Source organism: Manacus vitellinus, unplaced genomic scaffold (genome assembly GCF_001715985.3).
Source record: "Manacus vitellinus isolate BGI_N305 unplaced genomic scaffold, ASM171598v3 scaffold_115_pilon, whole genome shotgun sequence".
In the NCBI taxonomy this organism is placed as follows: domain Eukaryota; kingdom Metazoa; phylum Chordata; class Aves; order Passeriformes; family Pipridae; genus Manacus; species Manacus vitellinus.
This window is the reverse complement of record NW_021938866.1, coordinates 374,397-396,440: the sequence shown is the minus strand read 5'-3', so window position 1 is coordinate 396,440 and position 22,044 is coordinate 374,397. Positions and strand designations below refer to the sequence as shown.

At 55.3% G+C, this 22,044-nt stretch overlaps 1 long non-coding RNA gene across 2 annotated transcripts; it reads right to left on the bottom strand.

Moving 5' to 3' along the window:
- Positions 1-379: 379 nt before the first annotated feature.
- Positions 380-6,771, bottom strand: LOC108644396. 2 transcript variants are annotated; one of them, XR_001923238.1, is made up of 4 exons: positions 6,515-6,771; positions 5,770-5,890; positions 1,335-1,460; positions 380-760 (listed from the first exon to the last, which is right to left on the bottom strand). It is a non-coding gene; the product is annotated as an uncharacterized LOC108644396 (long non-coding RNA). The 2 variants fall into 2 exon arrangements; XR_001923237.1 differs by lacking the exon at positions 6,515-6,771 and having other exon boundaries at positions 5,770-6,109.
- Between the last annotated feature and the right edge of the window lie 15,273 nt (positions 6,772-22,044).

Sequence of the window (22,044 nt, the reverse complement as noted above, 5' to 3'; positions counted from 1 at the left end):
GAGGGACCCAGGGATGGATGTGGGCACCGGGAGGGATGTGGGGAGGGATGTGGGCACGGGGAGGGGTCGCTGCCGCAGCCGCGGCTCAGGGAGCGTCTCCCGCTCTCGGGCAGAGCCTTTCCCTGCCACTGGAAAAGGGAATGAAAGATAAATGGCAACATCTGCGCCCGCACATGCGGTGGTGGCAGGGGAGGCTAAATGCTAAGTAGAGCACGAGACGTGTCTGGCAGAGGCACCTATGCATAAAATGAGCCTCCCCGCGGTGCCCGGAGCCGTGTCCATCCCCGGCCTCCCGCAGCGCCCGCCCGCTCCCCCGGGAGCCTCCCGGGCCTCCCCACCCCGCGGCCGGCCCGGGTCCCGCTCTCCTGCCCCCCTGCCTGCTGCCAGAGAGCTGTTGTCACCTCTCGCGGAGCGGGGCTCGTGTCTCACATCTCCCGTTCGCACTCCCGGCATCCATCATCCTCCGCAGCCCCGCGGCCGGAGCTTCTCCCGGCATCTGTCGGGTCACTGGTGATGTCTCGGCTTTCTTTTTTCTCTTTTTTGGGCAGAACGTGCCCCGTGCTGGGAGCGGGGCCTCTGATTTATGACCCCCCGCCGCCCTCGGTGTCTCTCTCTCCAGCAGGTCGGGAAGCTGCTCCCCCAGCCCTTGGGTGAGCTGACGCGGGTGTTCTCAGCTTATCTGTCACATCTGCTTTCGCTCACACATCTGGCAGCAGCAGACAGCCATTCCATCCATTTTCCCCAAGTGCTCCTGCCCTGCCTGCCGCCGGAGGAAGGGGGAGGTCAGGCAGGAGCAGCTCCCTGACAGCCCCCGATGGCTCAGTGTGGCAGCCTCACAACATTCATCAGAACTGCCACTAATTAACCCTCCGGCCGCTCTGCCCTGCAGCCTGTGCTGGGACCGGGCCCAGAGCGCCGGGATGCTGGGATAACCACAGCTGGATGGCTGCTGGGATAACCACAGCTGGATGGCTGCTGGATCACTGCTGCCCCCAGCACGGGGCCGGTCCTCACAGGAACGCCGAGCTCCCAGCCCGGACACCCTGAGCAGCCCCAGCTCTCCCATTCCAAGCACTGGGGAAGGAACACAAGCACCTGTCAGCTCTGATTACCTGGTATTTCCCGCCAGAGACTGGAGTCCCTATTAAAGGGAATTCCCTACATCAGGTAATGGAATCACAATTAAATGCTCTGTAGATTATTAAAATACTCTCGTGGCAATGGGGGGAAATAAAGGATAACCCCAGACAGCCCCCTCACAGAATGAGCTCACGAGCAGAGTTTTGCTTTGGCTTGTCATTAATTGGAATAACTTTCCTCTCTCCAGCACTCACCTGCTCTCCCTCTGCCTGGCTGGAGCTGGGCACACTCCAGCTGGGCACTTGCTTCCATCCTTATCCAGGAAGAGGCTGTAGAAAGGAAAGGATGGTGGCAGGACGGGGCTCCTGATTCTTTTTAGCCTGAAAAAAAAAAGTACATTTTATTATTTATTTAAAACCGCAGAAATAATATCTATGGACTGAATGAGCTCCAAGTCTGAATTTTCCCTTCCTTACTCATTCCTACATATGTGGAGAGACAGGCAGGATAAACTGGAAAACCATGTGAGAAAGAGCAGAGTAGTCCCTAAGCCCAGCAGGGTTTAATAAGGATGAAGTTAATGCACTTAATAGGTTCTGCAATAGCTGAGCTGAACCCCTGTAATGCGCCATCCCTGCTTAGGGATCAAACCGGGAGCCCTGACCCTCTTTCCCACTAAATACATTTCACACACAACTCCCAACCCCAGAAATTCCTTCAAGGAATTGCTGATCAGCGCGACGCCACCAGAAATCAAGAGTAGTGGTGGTTAATAATAAACCAGGCAGCGTGGAAAGAACAGATTGCCTCGGAATTACTGTTTTCCCTGAGATTTGGGGGCTGGGGGGCTGCTTTGGGTTCGTCGCTGTTGTTTTTAGCTGATGGATCCCAGCTGGGACTATAAATTGGTGTGTGTGGAGCTATTTTCCTGCCTGGCTGTGCATCCTTGGGGATGCTTTAGCAGATAACAGCGTTGCTCACAGTCACAGAGTCACACACACAGGAAGTCCTGGCAAAAAGCTTTGTCCGTGTCCTGCTCCCGTGTTAAGGAGAGGTTTTCCACTGGAAAAGTGACACTGGGATGAGCTCTGCTGGCTCCTCACGGTCTGGTTAGAGCAGCTGCATGGGAACCACATCTTTTGCCACCCACAGGGCCCCCCCTCCCTGGCTGGGCCCTTTTCCATGGATGCCTCCCAAGCACAGGACATGACCAGGGCATGGAGGCACCACCTCGGGAATTATGTCACCAACAAAACCTCCTAATGGCGGAATCCTGGAATCCCAGACTGGGTTGGGTGGGAAGAGACCTTAAACCTCCCACTGTCCCAGGCTGCTCCAACCTGTCCCTGGGCACTTCCAGGAGTGGGGAATCCATCACCAAATTCCAACTGCCCAGGGGTGACAGGACTCCTGCAGAGCTCCCAGCAGCCCAGGGCCGGCACCAGCGACAGGGATTTGAGCAACTCCAAAAATAGGGATGCAAACTGGGGGCATCCAGGATTTACCTGTGGTCATCCTGAGGGTTAAATAAGATAGTTCATCATATAAATCATATATAAAGACAGAACTGCCAGTTCCAGCATTTCCTTGTGGGCAGTAACGGGGTTCCTCTCAGGGGGATGTGATGTAAGAACATCCAGGGACCTCTGGGTTTAAAACAAACAGGAAAAGGGTGGAAATACAGAGGGACAGTGCTGGGAGAGGAGTGTGTGTGTGTGTTAGTTTATACCCCACTTTAACTAACAAGCCATGATCTTCTCCAGAACAGTAGATAAAACAGCAAATGAAATATGGGGCAATAATTGTGACACGGAGGCGAAGTCGCTGCGTTTAATATATTCCTCTTTGCGAGCAGATAGGCCATAACATGACAATAATGAAATATAAATGACCGACATAAAAAAAAAGATAAAATCAGGTAATTACCGAAGCGTCAGTTCTTTACAAAATAATTGGTAATGACCTTTGATAAAGAAATCACTTCTGTGATATTGCTGACAGCACCGTTTCCAGCTCCGGGAACACACAGCAGCTGGCTTGGGACCAGGGAAGGGGCTGCTGGGATGAGCTGGCACCAGGGCACGGGGGCATTGGCCACCCCACACCTGTTTGTGGGGTGAGTGCAGTGGGACCCGAACCCAGAGGGTCCCGGGGATGAGGCTCAGCTCCCTGTGGAGCCTGTGCCAGGGGAGGCTTGGGTTCACTAGGAAAAGGCTCCTCCCCCAGAGGGTGGCTGGGCACTGACCAGGCTCCCAGGCTGGCCCCGAGCCCTCCATCCCCACTGCTGGGGCTCAGCCCTGCCTCCACAGCACCGTGCCAAGGGGTGGGATGGCACTGCCACATCCCTGCCCTCCCGGATGATCCCTGGCAGCAGGAGCTCCTGCGGGACCCCGGCTCGCTCCGGGCAGGCTGGAGCACGAGCTCAGATGGAAATGACTTGTGATTGCTCCCAATCTGGCTGAGGCTGCAAACAACAGGCTGCAAATGTCGCAGGCACGCTCCCCCTGTGGATGCTCCCCCCGGAAAAACTTGGGAGAAGTGCAGGCGTGGGGAGGAGATGGCAGGAGCATCCCAAAGGAGCTGCCCGGCACGCAGGAGAGACAGGGCCCTGCTGAAGGCAGCCCCCAGCTGCAGAGCTGCTCCCCGGGCCTCATTCCTTCCTGATGTCTCCACAGGAAAACAAGGGAATAGCTGGAGTGCTCAAGGGGATCCAGAATAGCTCCATCTCAGGAGGAACAAACCATGGAGAGGCCACGTTCCTGTGGCACAGCGAGGGCAGGGGTGAGGCTCAGGGCCCGGGCGATGGGGATCCCTCGGAGGAGCAGCGTGGGGATCACACCCCTCACACGGGGGAGAGCCACACGAGTATCAGAAAAATGAGGCTCCAACGGGGATATTTCAGATTTCCCCAGATTAGGAAATGAACCAAAACGACATTATGGAAAGTTTATGCCCAACCTGTGTCCTCTGCCCTGTGTCTCCTCACGGGGATGCCCAGGAGGGCCGGGCTGGGTGGTGAGGCCGCTCTTCCCACCGGGAATCCCAGCAGAGCCGGTTCAGGAGATGGAACTGTGCCACAAGGCTGAGGAACAGCTGCCGAGCGAAGCAGCACGACAAGATCAGCACATTTCCCAGAACAGGGAGGGGGAGCACAAAGAACCCTCCGAATATCCCGGCCTCTGCCGGAGCCGCGTTCCCAGCACCGCATCGCGCGGCTCGACGTGACAAACCTTGCAGCACTCCCACTCCCCTTCCCTTCCCCCAGCCCCAAGGAGGGAGAAAGGATCTTCACACTTTCCCTAATACCAGCTGGTTCATTTATATTGCAGAAGTTTCCCGAGACAGTAAGTGACAGTGATATCCCAAACACGGGCTGAACCCGCCGCGCTCCTGCCGCGCTGGGAAGTGGAACGTTGGCACAGAAGCACCACAGTGGCCCCAGACTCCTGCAGGAACCCTGGAAAACCCACCTGGGCCCCCCAACCAGAGGCCACAAGACCCCTGTGGAAGCAGAAGGAGATGAGCTTTAAGGTCCTCTCCACCCCAAACCATTCCACGATTCTCCAGTTTTGGCACCGTAATTACCCTGGAATTCCCTGTCCACAGAGAGGGGCTTTGCCACCTCTGGAGTTCGGGTGGGACCTGCAGCACCCGTGAGCAGCAGAGCGGTGACACCTTGCTGGCACAACAGGACTCGTGGCCTCTCAGCCCCTCCTCTGCCACTGCCATTCCCACATGGATTCCCAGCCTCTGATAGCCACAGATAACCAAAACCAGGGGCTGTTTGAGGAAAATTCAGTCTTGGATTCCATGAACAAACAAGCTCCAAGTGCAAAAAGGTGCCCAGACCCATGGGAGGGACCTCAGGAGAGGATGGACACTTGAGTGGAAAAAAATCCTGCTGCTAAAAAGATGTGGGGAAAAAATTTCCCTTTCTTTCTTGGAGGGAAGCACCAACCTGCCTTTGGCCCCGTGCAGCTCCTCGGCAGGGAAGCTCCCTATGGAGGATCCCTACAGAGGATCCCTATGGAGCAGTGCCTGCTTTGTGTCACAGCCTGTGCCTTCCAGAACCAGGCAGGAAAAAGCTCCAGGAAAATCAGGCTTGCAGATGTTTGTGCTCTTCATTTGGTACTCAGAGCTGCTCCCAGCTCTCCACTTCTCCAGGTGAAAGAGAGGGAGCTCAGCTGCTCCAGCAGCTTTTCCTGCGCCGATCCGTGGTTATTAATTTCCAAGCTTTACACACAGAGCCATCCCGGAATGTGGCAATTTCCTGGCTAATCTGGAATTGGGTGCAGGTTTGGAGCTGCTGCAGCTGGAGCAGAGTCTGAGCACCAAGCTGGGGCTCTGTGGAGCAGCAGCTCCGGCTTTGCTGGCACCGGGAAGCGCATCCCGGGGACATCAGCACCGGGACCTGTCAGGGAGGGTCTGGAGTGTCATCAGCTGCCTCCATCACCATTCCAATTGTTTTCCCTGCCCCTTGGAAGCCCAGCTGGTTACCACGATGTGCTAATTGCTTTTGTGCAAGTGCTGTCAGTGCTGGGACTGGACTTCCCAGTGCCAGACACGGCGTGCGGGCATGTTCCCGAGGCGGGAGTCAGTCCGGATCCGTCGGCACACTGGATGCACGGATCCAGGGCTGCCACTGGACTCTGGGAATGGCTTTGGAGTGGGTGTTGGGTGCAGCCTTACCAGGTGTCGTGCCGAGGGTGCCCACATCCCATGGTCCGGATACTGGCCCCATTCCCGGGGAATCCCATCTGGGCAGCAGCACCTCTGGCTCTTGATCCAGGGAAAGGAGAAGATCTGAGTCCTGCATCACCAGAAAACAAAGGAAAACGGGCAAATCAGAGATGCACAAAAACTGTTGTTGGAAAAAACACTTTCTTTAAATAGCTTTTTTTTGGTGCAATTTTCAGGATTACGTGGGGGTTTTTAGGGATTTAGGAACACTCCAGCCTTGCACTTCTGCAAACACCCCTGGAAAAACAATCCACCTCCAGAGGGATTAAATGCCCAAACATCACTGCCCATTTTCCCATCCAAAGAATTAATTTTTAATTCTTTTCAGACTTTAAATTTAATTTTTAATTCTTTTCCAACTAAATACATATTTTCAAGTCTAAAATGCCTTGCTCCAATTCCTACTCGAGCTCTGTCTGGAAATCAGGAAGCTCACAACTTTGTGATCCTCCACTCTGAGTGCCTAAAGCAGGGAAGGGGAGGAAGGATGGCTCCCATTTCCTTGTTAAAGCGGGGGAAAAAAGGGAAAACCAGGTGCTTAAAAATTTCCAAGGCGCAAAGCAAATGACAAAACGCAGGAGCGTTTCGTTGTTGGAGTTTGGAATAAAAGGCAGATAATTAGGAAATTGGGAGTCTATTAATTTCCCAAATTTACTCAGGCACGAAGCACTGAGCTATGGTGATATTTGCTTACCTCGTCATTATGCAAAAATATATTAGCTAATTATTTTGACTAATGCAATTAAGATATGCATATTTAGCATAAACTCCACAATAGAAACGTTCCAGTCAGCAGTTGCTGGGTTGCACTCATGGGCAGCCGAGAGGGAAAAGGGAAAAGGCTCCGTGTGGCTCCGATGGCAAACGGGAATGTCGCTCCTGCCCTGCCCGGCGGCGGGTCTGGCACAGGGACTGACTCCAGCACAGCGAGGTGGCACCGTGGGCACGGGTGTTACCTGTGGAGACAAGGCACCCCAGGGTATCAGCCTCCTTGCACAGAGTCCCAGGATGGTTTGGGTTGGAAGGGATTTTGAGGATCATCCCATTCCACCCCCTGCCATGGGCAGGGACACCTCCCACCAGCCCAGGTTATTCCAACCTGGCCTTGGACACTTCCAGGGATCCAGGGGCAGCCACAGCTTCTCTGGGAAACCTGTGCCATGGCCTCACCAAGCTCAAAGCCAGGAATTTCTTGCCAATAGCCCATCTAACCCCGCTGTCTGGCAGTGGGAAGCCATTCCCTGTGTCCTGTCCCTCCATCCCTTGTTCAAAGTCCCTCTCCAACTCTCCCTCTGTGCCTGCTTCCCTTCCCTCTTCCAGCTCTGCCAACCTTGGGAGGGAGCCAAGGGCAATCCAGGGATTTTTCAGTACCCAGCGGTCCAGATGTGATGGGTGGGACTGGGGAGTGGGTGTCACGGGCCGTCCCTGAGCCCCGTCCCGAGTGCTGCGGGCAGGAAGGAGGGCCGGGAATGCCGGGAGAGCGCCCGCTGGAAGCCGGGGATGTTTGGGTGCGTCCCTGAGCCGCAGCTCCAGCTCCGGCGGGCACTGGCTGTGCTTCCAGCGGGGCTTGGCGGCTCCCGGGGAGCCATGTGGGCTGTCAAATGGCTTCTGCTGTATTTTGTTGCCCTTTCAAATATTTCTCCGAGAGTGGGATGTACCATCTGGTGGCCAATCTGGCTGTGTCTGGAACAGCGCAGCACCAGCGCGGCGCCCATGGGTGCTCAGCACCAGCCAGCACCCACCACAGCGCCCAGCCAGCACTCCACTCAGCACCCACCCAGTGCCCAGCCAGCACCACTCAGCACGCGGACCCACAGTGGGCAGAAGCCAGCACCCACCACAGCGCCCAGCCAGCACCTCACTCAGCACCCCCCACAGTGCCCACTCAGCACCGCACTCAGCACCCACCCACAGCGCCCACAGCACCCACTCAGCACTCACCACAGCGCCCACAGCACCCACTTAGCACTCACCCAGTACCCACTCCCAGCACCCAGCCAGCACCCACCCACATAACACATCCAGCACCCCCAGCACCCCCAGCACCCTGCAGCACTCACCCAGCACCCTGCAGCACCCTGCAGCAGCGGGCCCAGCAGCACTGGCAGCAGGTCAGTCCCAGCAGAGATGCCCTCCCCTCCAGGCTCCGTGCTGGGGAACAGGATGGTCCCGTGCTCTGATCCCCTGCAGCAGCTCCAGCTCAGGGCTCCAGGACCCTCTGGTCTGGGTAGGTCCATGGGCAGCTGTGGAGGCTGAGAGAGGGCAGTGGTTGGAATGGCTGGCCTTTGAAGGCCCCTTCAGACCCAAAGTATTCCATGGATGTGGATGCCACATCCCTGGAAGTGCCCAAGGCCGGTTGGGTGGGGCCCTGAGCACCTGCACTGGTGGGTGGCATCCCTGCCCAAGGCAGGGCAGTGGAACTGGGTGATCTTTAGGTCCCTTCCAACCCAAACCATTCCGTGATTCCATGATTCTACACCCGCAGGACAGCAAGTCCTTCCAGTGCAAACCCAGAGGCCTCCCAGTGTTCCCTCCATCCTCACCCTGCACGGGAAACACAGAGTGAGGATTTCCCCGAGCAGAGAACAACTCTGGAGCCACATCATCAAGTTTTAAAGCCCTTTCTCTGCCCCTTTATTGGTTTCTTTTAACATCTTGCACATTCAGAGTTCCTGCTGACTCCACACTCTGCTCCCTGTTCCCAGCACGCTCCGAGAGGAGCTGCCAGACAGGTTGGAGAGGGCGGATTAGACACTGCTGACGGTACCGAGAAATCCTCATTTATACCTTGCCATGGCAAGAACACGATGGCCTCAGGGAAATCACTCCAATAATTCCTTGGGGATTGCTCTGAGCTTTGTTATCCAAAGCAAAAGGCCACCTTAGGTGCAATTTTGTGCCTTGGGAATAGCCAGTACTGGGACTGTCTTTGCCAGGCAGAGTTCAAGGAAATAGGGAATGGACTTGCAGGTGGGATTCCCTGCACGGCAGCTCCACAGCTTGAGGCAGAAATATTGGATCTAGGAATAGGAATTGTCTGATGGCTGCAGGGTTTGGCCCTGCTTGGTTAGATTTTCATCTTATCTGGGTTTGGAGAATTTCTGTGATATAAAATTTTAAAAAGAAAGGGGGAGTTGGAAATACCCAGGTGTGCTCCAGGGAAGGTGCTGGGAGGGCTCCTGGGTGCCAGTGATCCCAGCCCATCCCAGGCAGGGTCGCTGCTCCCAAGGCAGTGACCGTGTCCCACCCTCTGGCAATTTCTCTTTATTCCTTGTCATTTTATAAATGCTTAACGTGCAATTTGTCTTTATTCCTTATTATTTCCTATATGATTAATACGTGTGAGCAGAGCAGCTTTGGGGGCCGGATTATTCCGGCAATCACTGGAAAGCAAATCCCATTAGGTTCCCCCGAGTTGTGCCACACATCTGACAGGGCTATCTGGCAGCACATCTCCCTCCTAGGAGGGATCTCTGCTCCCCTGGAAGCTGGAGTGAAACTTAATCGGGAATTACACCCTCTAAATACCCACGGAGGAGAGAGTGGACTTTTCAAACCGGGCTGGCGTCCCAAAGCCCTTAATCTTCTTAGGTAGTGAGGGAAAGCCGTGGAGATGAGGGGGTAGCTCACCAAGGGGGAATGAGGCTGGAGGAAAACTCCAGCTCTTCCTCTGCTTATCCCATTCTCCACTTAATTCCCCTTCCCAAGGATTTTTTAGCCCCCCACTCTCCATTGACAGCCTGCTGGAAAGAGCAAAGCAGCCCCCAGCAGCCGGCAGAGGAGGCCCTTCCTTTCCTTTTTCCCATTTAATTAATTCCACAAGGACAGGAGGGAGCCCTGGGAGTGTCAGTGCAGGGCAGCAGGTGGATCCTGTGGCAGAGCAGGAATGTGGTGGGAGATCCCACGGGAGATCCCAGCGGTGCTCTGGGTTAAGGAGGGAGTGGCACTTCCCACAGGGCCTGGCAGGTCTGAGCCCGTGGATGAGGAGCAGCGTGTGGAGATGCCCCCGGAGCCCTGGGCACCTCATCCTCCCCTGCACAGTCTCTCCTGGACGCTGATAATTCCACCCTGGACTGAGCAGGAAAACTGCAGAACAGCTACATCTGCTTGGCAGCTGTGGCAGCCTGGGATAGGCACAGAAATCCCACCTTCCACCTGGATTTTCAGTCAGAGGAGCTGGAATCAACATAAAAATCCCGGTGGGATAAATCTGAAGGGGGCATGGAACAGCTTGGGTTGGAAGGGGCCATAAAGATCACCCGATTCCAGCCCCTGCCCCGGGCAGGGACACCCTCCACTAGCCCAGGTTGCTCCAACCACCATCCAGCCTGGCCTTGGACACTTCCAGGGATGGGGAATCCACAACCTCTCTGGGCAACGACCATGGAGGGTGAGGAAAAATGTTAAAAGCTGGGAAAAAAAGGAAAAGAAAACTTCAGCTGTGCCTTGCTGGGAAAACTAGAAAGGACACAGCTTCAAGTACTGATTATTTTTATTTAGGAAAACATTATCCAAGGGCCCCTTTCCAAGGAAAGCAATCTGGGTTGTGTCTGGGCTGAGCACACAATGTCATCCCGCTGCAAAAAAAGCAAACATGGTACCAGGATGTCTAAACAGGAATGTCATGTGGGACACACATGAAGTAATGCCTCGCTCCAGGATGGGCTCAGCTGGAGAACTGTCCCTGGCCTGGCTACAGCCCTTGGAGAAGCTGTGCAGCCACTGGAGCCGGGCCAGGGAGAGCAGCAAGAACCATCCGAGGGTGAAAAATGAGGACCTGAGAGGGGAGATGGAGCCAGTTGGGCTTGTTCAGCCTGGGAAAGGTGGGAGAAGGAAACGTGCTCTCCAGCAGAGGCAGAGGGAGGTGGTGGGTGCTCCCAGTGCCCACCACACACAGGGGAGGTCGTGGCCAGCTGAGTACACCCAAACTGGGCATACTGCAAATGAACCCAGCGGATTTATTACCCAACCGAAGAAGAAACGCTGTTCCCTGAGTTTTCCCCTCGTTGTATCCCCATGGCAGAGCGAGGGAGGCCGGAGAGCGCTGTGGGATGAGTCCAGTGTGGAGCTGCCCTGCTGGGAACGAGCAGGAGTGCGCCGTGTCCCAGCTCCCTGCGGAGGGTTGGATCCCAGGACAGCTGCCCCGGGGAGGAGGGAGCTGTGCCCTTGCCTGGCTGGGCCAGCACTGGAACTGGCACAGCAGAGCCGCTGTAAGCACTTCCAGCCCAGCTGGGAGGAGGTCGGGCAGGCGGGATACCTGCCCAGCCGGGGGCTCTCCGTGGAGCTCCAAGGAGGGGGAAAGGCCAGGATGAGGCAGTGGGAATCAAAGCACTTGTGAGCACTCACAAAGGAGAGAGGGGAGCTGCTCGTGGCCACTGTAAAGCTGGGAAATTACTCCCACCATCAACAGCCTTAATCCTAAGGAAGCCAACTCCGGGGTCACACCAGGGGGAGTTGGACACTCCGAGCGCTCCTGGAACACTCGGAGGGACAAAGGAATGAACAGGGAGGATGCAGAGAGGAGTTTGGGGTTTGGGAGACCCACTTTCACAAGGGTTTCCATTGCAATTTTGCCTAATTAGTCTCCAATAATTAATGCTGTGAGTGCAACAGAGATGGAATCAGACAAAATGCCGGTGAGGAAACCCCATGGAAGCCATCCGTCTTTGGGTAGTAATGATTATGTTCTTTTTTATTATTAAAGATCCCATTAGAAAGAATTTATGATTTTTCCCCTTTGTGAGAGAAATAATCAACATTCCGTTGGCTGCTCCCGGTTTTGGTGCCGAGCAGCCGCGGATCCGTAATTAGCCACAGTTAAAAAGAAATTTTGCCTGATTGGCTTTTGGGGAACATTATTTCCAAATTACAGCCCCGCCGATTTATTTCCAGGGAAAATACACTCCCAATAAATAACTCAAATACAGTTGGTCTGAAAAAACATTTGGATCCAGAAGAAAACACGCAGGGAAGGGAAATGACAGCGCTGAGGGTGAGGGAGGGCTGTGCCAGGGGCTGGGTGCAGATTCCATCCGCGCTTCCATTCGGGATGTGACCGGGATGAGCCGCTGTGTGTTTGTTCACATAAGTGATCCCACAAGAGTTTGGGCCACTTTTGAGAGCCCCAAAAGCCACCAGGAGGGACACGAGCAAGGTGTGCTCTTGGCCACCTGGCAGGAGGTGTTCCACCTGGGAATGCCGTGGATCACACCATGGAACAGGGACACCCGTCCCGACCGGCAGGACCTGCCCCCTCCTGCACAGAGCTGCTGCCGAGGCTCAGCCACCCACCCCGAAAGCACAGCACTGAAACTCCTGCTGAGGAAAGGAATGAGACAGGGGATGAGGTAGGGAATGAGCCAGGGATGATGAGGAAGGGAATGAGACAGGGGGATGATGAGGAAAACCTGGGAACAGCTCTGGAATTTAACAGAACACAAGCAGAGCCACAGCCAGGGAAATCTCAGGCCAACTCAGCAATGGGCTCCTGTGTTCTGGACCAGCTCCAAGCTGGGAGAGCACATGGATGGCTCCCACTGCTCCCAGGCATGGAGGAAAGTCACATCAAGGAACTCTCCATGGATCACAAAAAAAGCAGTGGCTCCAAACTCCCATCCTGTCAGCACTGGGAAACAGGAAAGAGGAACAGTGTGGTGATAACAGTGACCTCTCCCAGAGCCAGACCTGAGTTCCCAGGGTGGGGAGGGATGTTCCAGCAGAAGCAAAGCCAGTGTCTCCTGGGCATATCCACCACTGCCCTGGGCCTCCCCTGAGCGGGCAGAGCTGCACCGTTCCCCCATGGAATGAGGTGGGCTTTGAGGTCCCTTCCCTCAGCCCCCAGCACTCCGTGGTTGCAAGGCCAGCAGCAGTGAGCAGCACAGCTCTGTGAGCTCCACGGCTCCTCCACCTGCCTGTTTGCCAAGACACAGCGCTGGCATCCCCGAGCCTGTTGTCAATCCGGTTCTGCCCGGATATAAATAGGATATTTTCCTGGGACTGTGCCGCTCCAGCTCAAGGTGCAGCTTCATCCCTTCCACGGGTGCCATCTCCACAGCTGCACTTGGAAGTGCCTTTAATGGGCAGCCATTACAGGAGAAGCCATTTGGAGATCATTCCCATGCTGGGAAATTTTGTTTCCGGAGCCATCGAATGCAAATTTCGGTCTGTGCTTGTTGGGAGTTGATAAATTCCGACGGCGCCCGCCTCGAGTGAAAACATCCGAGTTTTATGCCGCCGGATTCGCTGCGGATCTTAAAGACAATGGCTGCACAAGTGCCATTTAATGTGGGAATTCAGCCTTTCATTCCCAGCCCTCGGCTGCAGAGCAACGCGATTGGCTCCGCTCCGCATCCGGGAAGGATGGAGCGGGAGCTGTTCCCTCGGAATCAAATGGAACTGGTGATTTGCATGCACCTTTGGAGTCAAAATCAAACGTTTGCCCTGGCTCGGCCCTGGCTTAATTAAACTGATGAGAAGGCGCGATAGGCTTTTGGTCTGAGGCAGAAAGGATGCACAGAGCTGGAATTTGGAGCAAACATAAAAAAACCTGCGCAAGGCATGGCTGGAAGTGATAAGAAATGCCAAGACTATGCATTACATGGGATCACGGGATGAAAATAGAAAATATCCTTAAAAAAATCCCGGCGTGCTGTGCAAGTGTTGTCGGAAGGGCTGGATTGGATTACAGGCTTTATGGATAATGTCCTGCAGCAGCACGGCCGGGGGCTGGCACCCGGGCCCGGGGGATGGCGTGGGGCAGGCAAGGGAGCGGGAATTTTCCCTTGGACATGGGCCGGAGGAACCGGCGGGTTCCCGTTGGCGGGGACGCGTTTGTGTGCGCAGATTCATTTCTGTAATGGAAGGTTTAATGCATTTTAAATGAGTTTAAATGCAAGTTCTAGAAAACAACAGCTCATTTCTGGTGAGCATCATCAGTTCAGGGAGCCCGGGGTTCTCTCCCTGTTGTTCCTGTCACTCCTGTCTCCGTGCAGGGCAGCATTTGGGAATTTTGGGCACCAATACTTTGAGATCTTGGTAAACTGCCTTTTGTAACCTTAAAGCACAAACTTTCCTTTTACCTTTCAAACCTTCAAGTCCAGAAATGAGGAATATGGGCGTGTCCTCCTACCCCAGGTTGGCCAGAGCCCCATTCCAGTGTGTGAACTGGGGGATGAAGGACTGAATCCCACTTCCCAGTCGCCCCTTGCACCCCTGCCTGCTTCACCCAGCCCATCCAGACTTGCTTTCCTCCTCTTGCTCAGGTTGCAGGTACTCAAAAGCAGGGAAGGGGTGCAGTGTTTTAAGAACACATTTTCCCCACCAAAAAAAAAAAAAAAGAGTTTATTTAAAAAAAAAATGTAATTTCAGAAGGCTGTTAAAAAGAGCTGATTGAAATAGATTTTGTTTTCACAAGACCGATCGCCGGTGGAGCAGCTGAGCTATTTATAGCCCAGAGCTTTGCACTTTTAAGTTGCTTGTTTGATACCAGTAAAATAAAGAACAAAGGAGGAACGCGTCTGACCTGGTTTAACCCTCCCAAACCTGGTGTCTGCTTTGCCCTGGTCACTTGGGCTGCTTCTGGGGCCATGGGAAAGCTCCTCCAGGATTTTCACCCCACCTGGACACAAACCCTGAGATGTCTCGATGCTGGTGTTTGTTTAAAGGGTCATTTTTATAACCACCATCAAAATTCAGTGTCAGCTGCACAAGGCAGCTCCAAGGATGAAATTCCACCCCATATTATTTTCCTCTTAGGAAGAGCCCCACACTGGGTCTCCACCAGCCCACCCCATTTCCTACAGCACCACAAGAGCCAAATTTATTTTAATTTTAAATCTTTGATGTCGGGGGACTTGGCTCTTGTACAGCCCTGAACTTCCAGCAGGAGGGAACAGTTTCCAGGACTTTTAACTTGCCTTGGTTTCCCACTGTTCTCCGAGATTTGCATTCATCTCAAGGGGGAGCTATTCATTTCCAAGTGGGATTTTCTCCCAGTCTTGGGCTCGCTGCTATTCCAGGAGTCACGCGAGGCGAGGCTCCTGCAAACCAACCCCTGCATCTGCTCTGGGAAGGACTGGTGGGAATGGGAATGGAGGGGCCAGGCAGCACAACTCCAGCTGATTTGGGAAGGGGAGAGGAGGAAGGAGGTCCCTGGGGACCCGTTTTCCCATCTCCTGCAATATCCCAGGGTGTCACCTTGGAACTAACCCAGGCCACAGGAGGGCTTCTCCCATCCCGGTTTTGGTCCAGGAGCCACCAAGCTGGGGCTTAAATCCAAGCATCAGCTAACGAGGTTAAACCCGTGTGAGCCCAAAGCCCAGCTCAGCCTAAACCCTGTGAGCACAAAGCCCAGCTCAGCCTAAACCCTGTGAGCACAAAGCCCAGCTCAGCCTAAACCCTGTGAGCACAAAGCCCAGCTCAGCCCCACTCCTGTCACAGCGTGCCCAGGCACTGGGAGACACGTGGAACTGGGGGTGAGAGGAGATGTCCTGTCCCCGGGGCAGCTCCAGCCAGGATGGGAGGGAAACGGGGCCATCCAGCTCCGTGTGATCCCCTCGGATCCCAGACCAGCACGAAGCCCCTCCCGAGCCCCCTGGATGCGGCACATCCATGAAATGTGCACGGCCATCCCGTGCTCTCCCGGCTTTTAGGGCTGTCAGAGTGTCCTGTCCCTGACGGACAGGGCCCTCGGGTACCCTGGGGTGCCCAGCACAGCTTCTTGCCAGGGGTCAGATGGAGCCAGGGATGCACAAACATCCCGGGGCTGAGGAAGGCGCCGGCTGCAGCCTCCAGGCTGCTCCCGGTCTGCGCCAATCCCGGGATTTAATGCGCTTTCCGAGGAGACGCGCCCCCCCCTCGCGCTGTTCTGGTTTGGTGCCCAGAACATCTGGTCACCCTATAGCCTTTTTCTAATCCAATCGCTCCCTTCCCTCGGCACACTCCCGACCGCCGGCGGCTGAGCGGGCACCGGGAGCCAGCGGGGCCCCTCCCCGGCCCGGGGGCTGCCGGGGGCATCCCAAATTCCAGCTCCTTCCCGGCTCAGACACGGGATTCGGCTCCAGCCCAAGGAAAGGCAGCTCGCAGGGTGTTTTTGGGGCCACACGGCACTGAGTGCCCGGGGCAGCGTCCCTGCATCCCGCTGGGCCTGGATGGGCACCGGGAAGGGCAGGGGCTGGAATGGCCCCCCCGCCGCGGGTGCAGCCCAGCACAGCCCCAGCACCGCTCCTGACACAGGCGGGGGGATCCCAGACAGGGCACCCACAGGCCTGACGGGCCGGGGGGACACCCCGAGGGAGCAGCACCCCAGGATCACCCCCAGGAACCACCACAGCCACCGTGACCCCGCCAAGGGGGAGCGAGGCACCGAAAATCAGCCGAAATCAGAACGTTTAAAACCCCACACCGAGCCAGCCTGGTCCCCCCTCCCTCAGCCACGACATAAGTGTTCCAAGATGTTCACCCAAGGATTACACACCAGTGTGGGCCCTCAGCCTGGCACAGAACAGCACAGGCTCTGCTATTTGGGAGTGATATTTGAAATCCTACCCCCCAAGGAAAGTGTCAGGCAATAACATCCTGTTTTCCACGGAGAGCGTTCCCCGGGCCCAGCAGTGGGAAAAGGCTCCTCATTCCTTAGCAAAGCATGTAATGCAAAGCCTGAGCACTAAACCCTCCTGCTTCACACCGCACACGGACTGGGAAGCAAATATTTCTCCAACAACATCACCACATGGAAAGTGTTTGGTGAATCTCCAGCCTTCCCACAATATTGTTTTGGGAAAAAACAATCCAACCTGGTGGATCAGCGTCGAGCTGGGAGGGAGAGCAGCCACTGCTGGCAGCTTAGCTGGTGCTTTTCAATGGAAAAGGGGAGATTTAGGGGGGACATTGGGAAGAAATTTTCCCTGTGAGGGTGGGGAGGCCCTGGCACAGGTTTCCCAGAGAAGCTGTGGTTGCCTCTGGATCCCTGGAAGTGTCCAAGGCCAGGTTGGAATAACCTGGGATAGTGGAAAGTGTCCCTGCCTGTGGCAGGGGGTGGGAATGAGATGGACTTTAAAGTCCCTTCCAGCACAAACTGTTCTGTGATTCAGACTGTGATTCCATGAAGAATTCCCCACAAGATGGCACTGCTCCATCTGCTTTTCCCAGAACAGAGGGCTGGGATCCCACACGGCTGGAGAGACACAGCCACAGGATCCTGGGAGAACCACGGAGTGCTTTGAGTGGGAAGGGACTTTAAGGATCACCAGGTTCCACTCCCTGCCATGGGCACAGACACCTTCCACAGCCCAGGTTATTCCAACCTGGCCTTGGGCACTTCCAGGGATCCAGAGGCAGCCACAGCTTCTCTGGGCAACCTGTGCCAGGGCCTCTCCACCCTCCCAGCCAGGAATTCCTTCCCCATATCCCATCTATCCCTGCCCTCTGGCAGTGGAAGCCATTCCCTGTGTCCTGGCCCTCCATCCCTTGTCCCAAGTCCCTCTCCAGCTCTCCTGGAGCCCCTTTAGGCCCTGGAAGGGGTCCCAAAGCCTCACCTGGGAGCTGCCACCCTCCCACCCCGGGAACATCGTCCCTCCGAGGCTGGAACGGAAAATCTGACAGATGGCTTAAAGAAACCCAAAAAAGCAATTATCAAAGGGGATGATTTTGGAACATTTCCTTTGAAATCCAAGTTTGTTTAGCATTTTTAGCAGCTGAAATAATTCTCTGAGCATCTGATGGGAGCTCCGAGTGCTTCCTTCCCTCCTCCCGGCGCCAAACCCTGCTCCCCCAGGCTGGCGCTGGCACAGCGAGGCCCCTGCTCCATTGCCACTGGCAGCTTTCATTGGATAAAGGTTTTCCAGCCTTCCCACATCACCCAAACACAGGTGAGGGGCAACTTCCCTGTTACACCTTCTATTCACAATAAAATATTCACTAATAAATAATAACAGGGAGGAACTTTTCCCCAAATTCAGGTGCAGTTCCCATAGAGACAGCAGCACCAAAATCCAACAGGAGATCCCAGTTCCTGTGGATTTCCTGCCTGTACCTGGTGCCCACCTTCCCCACGGAATCCACCTGAGCCCCCACACCCCAGGTGCTGCCCATGGGATGAATCCGGACGCGGCATCAGCAGCTCAGGGGATGGATCTCTCCCACGGGAGCTGCCAATGCAGGCAAAGGACACTCCAATTTCCCGTGTTAAAAACCTCTGGAGACACTACACATCCAATGGGATGAGTCTCAGAAAAGAGGATAACAAGGCCCTGAAGGAGATTAAAGTTCGCTCCTCATGGTGCGAATCCGGAGGAGGAACCGGCTCTAATCCCACTCCAGAGGGAGATCCAAGGCCTGTCAGTCTCCTAAGCTGTGTTCATTTGGGCTCAGCTGGGAACCCTCCGGCTCTGCAGCTCCTTCCCAGTGCCATCCAGGGGGACAGAGAGGGTTCTGTGCCAGGAGGACACTGCCAGGGCTGGAGCATCCCTTGGGAAGGAGCTGCTGCCTCCCTGGAGCACCAGGACCCGGAGTGCTCAGGGCTCCTGCCACTGCCTCCAACAGCAATCCCGGGGGTGTCCAGGAATTCCCACCTACACAAGGGGCAGAAAGAGAGCCACAGCCCCATCCCTGGGTGGTTGATGCAATAGATTATCTTCCCGTGGAAAAAGGAAGGATAACTGAACACTCCAGCTAAATAGGGGGAAAGAAGAAGAGGCATTTTGGGTTTTCAGTGGGGTTATATCCAGGTTGGAGCATTTTTATTACTTTTTTTTTTTTTTTTTTTTTTTTTTTTTTAGCATAGACCCAAGTTTGAAAAACCCCAAATGTCCCGGGGTGGATCTAAGCCCTGTGGAAATTAAAGCAGGATCCGATGGGATCACAAATTCCCAGCTTTTGGGGAGTCTTTTGGAGAAGTGCTGTGTGGGAACCAGCCAGGCTTGGTGAGGAATGTGCAGTGTGTTCCAAGGTTTGCTCCAGGGGGAGCAGAGGTGCTGCCAGTGGCTTTGGAATCCACAATCTGTGTCCATCCCACGCTGACCCAAAGGAGGGAATCACACCCGGAGCTCCCACTCCAGCACATGCGAGAGGAATTCAGCTCCAAGCACAAGAAAAACAGTTTTCCTGAGCTCCTGGTGGATCCCTGGGCAGATCCCAGGGCAGGTGGTGGGGCAGGACATGGGGGAGCCCACAGGAAGCTGCTCCCTGGCTTTCAGGGAAACCTGGAGCAAGTGCTTTCAGGGGAAAAGGGAGGAAACAGGATTGAGCAATAACTGAAATGCAGCCTCGGGGAGCTGGGGCCAGGTTTCATTCCCAGCTCCATAAAGGAAGGGGCTGCCTAAATCCCCAGGGATTCCCAAACCAGTGCCCAGACCAGGATCCATGTCAGCACCTGGGATCCAGCACCATCCCTAGAAAAACTTAATACAGTCTTGGAGCAACTTCCAGGTGTGAGACTTGGTTTTTTATCAGGACTCTGATGGAGGTACATCCATGATTTCCTAGGACTGAGCCATAAAATAAAGCTGATTTAATCAAGGAGACTCAATCAGGTGCCCAGTGGGAAGAGGGGGGGTGCGAGTTTAGGAGGACACTAAATCTTTGTGGATTTTGGGGGGTGACCAAATCAGGCAGAGATATGACAGAAATTCCACCATTTCCACTGGTTTTCCACCCACCCAAACTCCCGAGGCGCAGCGAGGGTCCCCCAATAACCCTCGTTATCCCAGTGGCTCCAACGCCTCCTGGAAACGCTCCCAGCCGGGCTGGAAAAGCAGCAGTTCCCTCGTGCGAGAGGAAGCACCAGGTTGGCCATGGGGGCTCCCGGCGAGAGGCTGGAAGGTGGTGCCAGGTGTGCGGGACACGGCCGGACACGCGGGAAGGGCGGAGCGCCGGACGAGGCGCGGCAGCGAGCGGAGGCTGGAGCGAGCCGGGGGCCGAGCTGGTATGTAATGACACAGCACGGGAGGGCCAAGCAAGCACTATCCCAAAACGGATACCTGGGGGAGCGACGAGCGGACACAGCGTGTCGGGACAACACGGCAGGAGCACACGCCACCCGGGCTCCCCGGGGGGGCCAGGCTCCGGAGATCGCCGACGCGCCGTCCCGAAACACGGGATGCTACCAGGAGAACAACCCCATCCGTCAGTGCAAACATGTTTTGCAAATCGCCGTGCTGGGACAGCCTGCGGAGGTGCCACTTGGAGAGGACTCCTCCGTGATTCCCTGACCTCCCCAAATTCCCAGTTCAGCTCCCGGGCTCAGGGGGTACAAACGCCTCGTGCCCAGGGAGTGCTGTTGGTGTCTGGGGTGGGTCCTTTGGGTATTTGGGAGTTACTAAATAAGACAGAACCACAGAGCAGCGTCTCTGCCCTTGGATGGCTCTGGGAATCTCCAGCTCCGTGGCTCTGAGAGTGGATCCAGCACCATCAGAGCACATCTAACTACAGAACCCATAAGATCTTTGGCACATGTTGCTGAGCTTTAGTAACCTGGGCTTTATGTACACCTGATTCCCAAGGCTGTTCCGCTCATCCCCACATTTCAGGGAATGACCAGGGTGACTCCAGGGATGTCTCAGCACATGCTGGCTGAGGGGCTGTCCCGTGGCCCAGGGTGGGGTGTTTGCTCTCACTGCCAGGAGGGAAACAAGAAAAGCAAAATATTTCCACGTATCCACTCAAATATTTGTAGAAATCAGCCCCCAAGACACAGGGCCCCTGAGACTGAATCCAGGTGCCACATCCAGCTTTGCCAAAGGCACTGGGATTTTTGCACCGGGAGGGCCATGGCTATAGGTCAGGCCCTATCAGAGGGGGCAGAAATCTGAGAGGAGATGGGTTTTTGGGAGGGATCCGAGGGGTTCAGCCGAGCCCCACGTGGAGCCACGGCGCCATAAACAACTCCAGTGGAATTCTTTGGAAACTATTGGCCCATGTACATGCTGCCATGTGTGTCCTGCTTTCAGGAATTAATGTCTTTTCCTCCTGAGCTACCTACTGCTGTTTATTAATGACATTCTGGTCATCATTCCTGAGGGCAGGAAGGCAGAGCTAAATCTGGCTCCGTCTTCATGGCAATGATTCCCACTCTCCAGCCCCAATTTCCACTCAGGCTGCACCGAATGGGGGTGAAAATAAAGAGAAGGAGTGTTTGCTGCTGATAAGGAATCATGGAAGGCTCTGTTTTCATGGAATCAGGGAATGCCAGAATGGCAGAAGGGTCAGAAGGGACCTTAAAGCCCATCCAGTGCCACCCCCTGCCATGGGCAGGGACACCTCCCACTATCCCAGGTTGCTCCAACCTGGCCTTGGACACTTCCAGGGCTGGGGCAGCCTGTGCCCGGAGCAGATCCCATCGGATCCAGGGCTGGGCACCCTCTGGAAACAGGAACCACACTCTGACTTTCCCCAAGGGGCCCCAGCGTGACTGCCCAGCCCAAACACTGCGGCTCCAGCAACAATTCCCACTAAAGGAACGCCGGCACTGCTGGATAATGTGTGGAGGGTAAAGGAGGCATTTAGAGGATGGAAAACTAATTGGTTTAGGAATCAAATTTGAAAAATGCAGCATCTTCCCGGAGCAGTGGGAGCACAAAGCCTCCGATCTTAATGAGCTGCCTCCGAAGGAGGCGGATGTGTCATATTCCTCCGCACGAGTTTGCATTAGGAAGCTGCTGGGATGGGAATAGTCATTACCTGCTTCCCACAAACACATTGGCTCCTCCCGAGCGCAGCGATTTCCCGAGGATGGGGCCGGAGCAGCCGCTGGGGTGTGCAGGTGCACGGCGGAACTTCTGCGGAGCTGCGGCGGCTCCGAGGAGCGGCCCACGATGGATATTAAAGGAGCCTGGGACACTCCGAGTCCTGATGGCTCAGATCACATTCCTAATGAGCTCGTTTATACCCCTGCAAACATCTTTTCCTCATAATTCCTCCGGAATTGTGAGTGCAGCAGCTTCGGGGGAGTGAAGGTGTGGAAGTGACACCGGCCGGCCGGGATACCCTGGATCAGCGGCCGGCCAACCCCTCGGGGAGGGAGCCAGGACCCACAGCCATTTTAGTGCCAAACGATGAAACAATAAGCACGGGCTCCTGCTCTTCCAAATCCATAGGCCAAACTGGATGGAAATGAGGAAAACCCCAGCTGGATGTTGTGTGTGCCCGTGTCCCTGCCCCGGCAAATCCTGGGAACCCCCTTCCCAACCTTTGCTCCCCCAGCTCGCACCACACTGGGCTTTACAGATG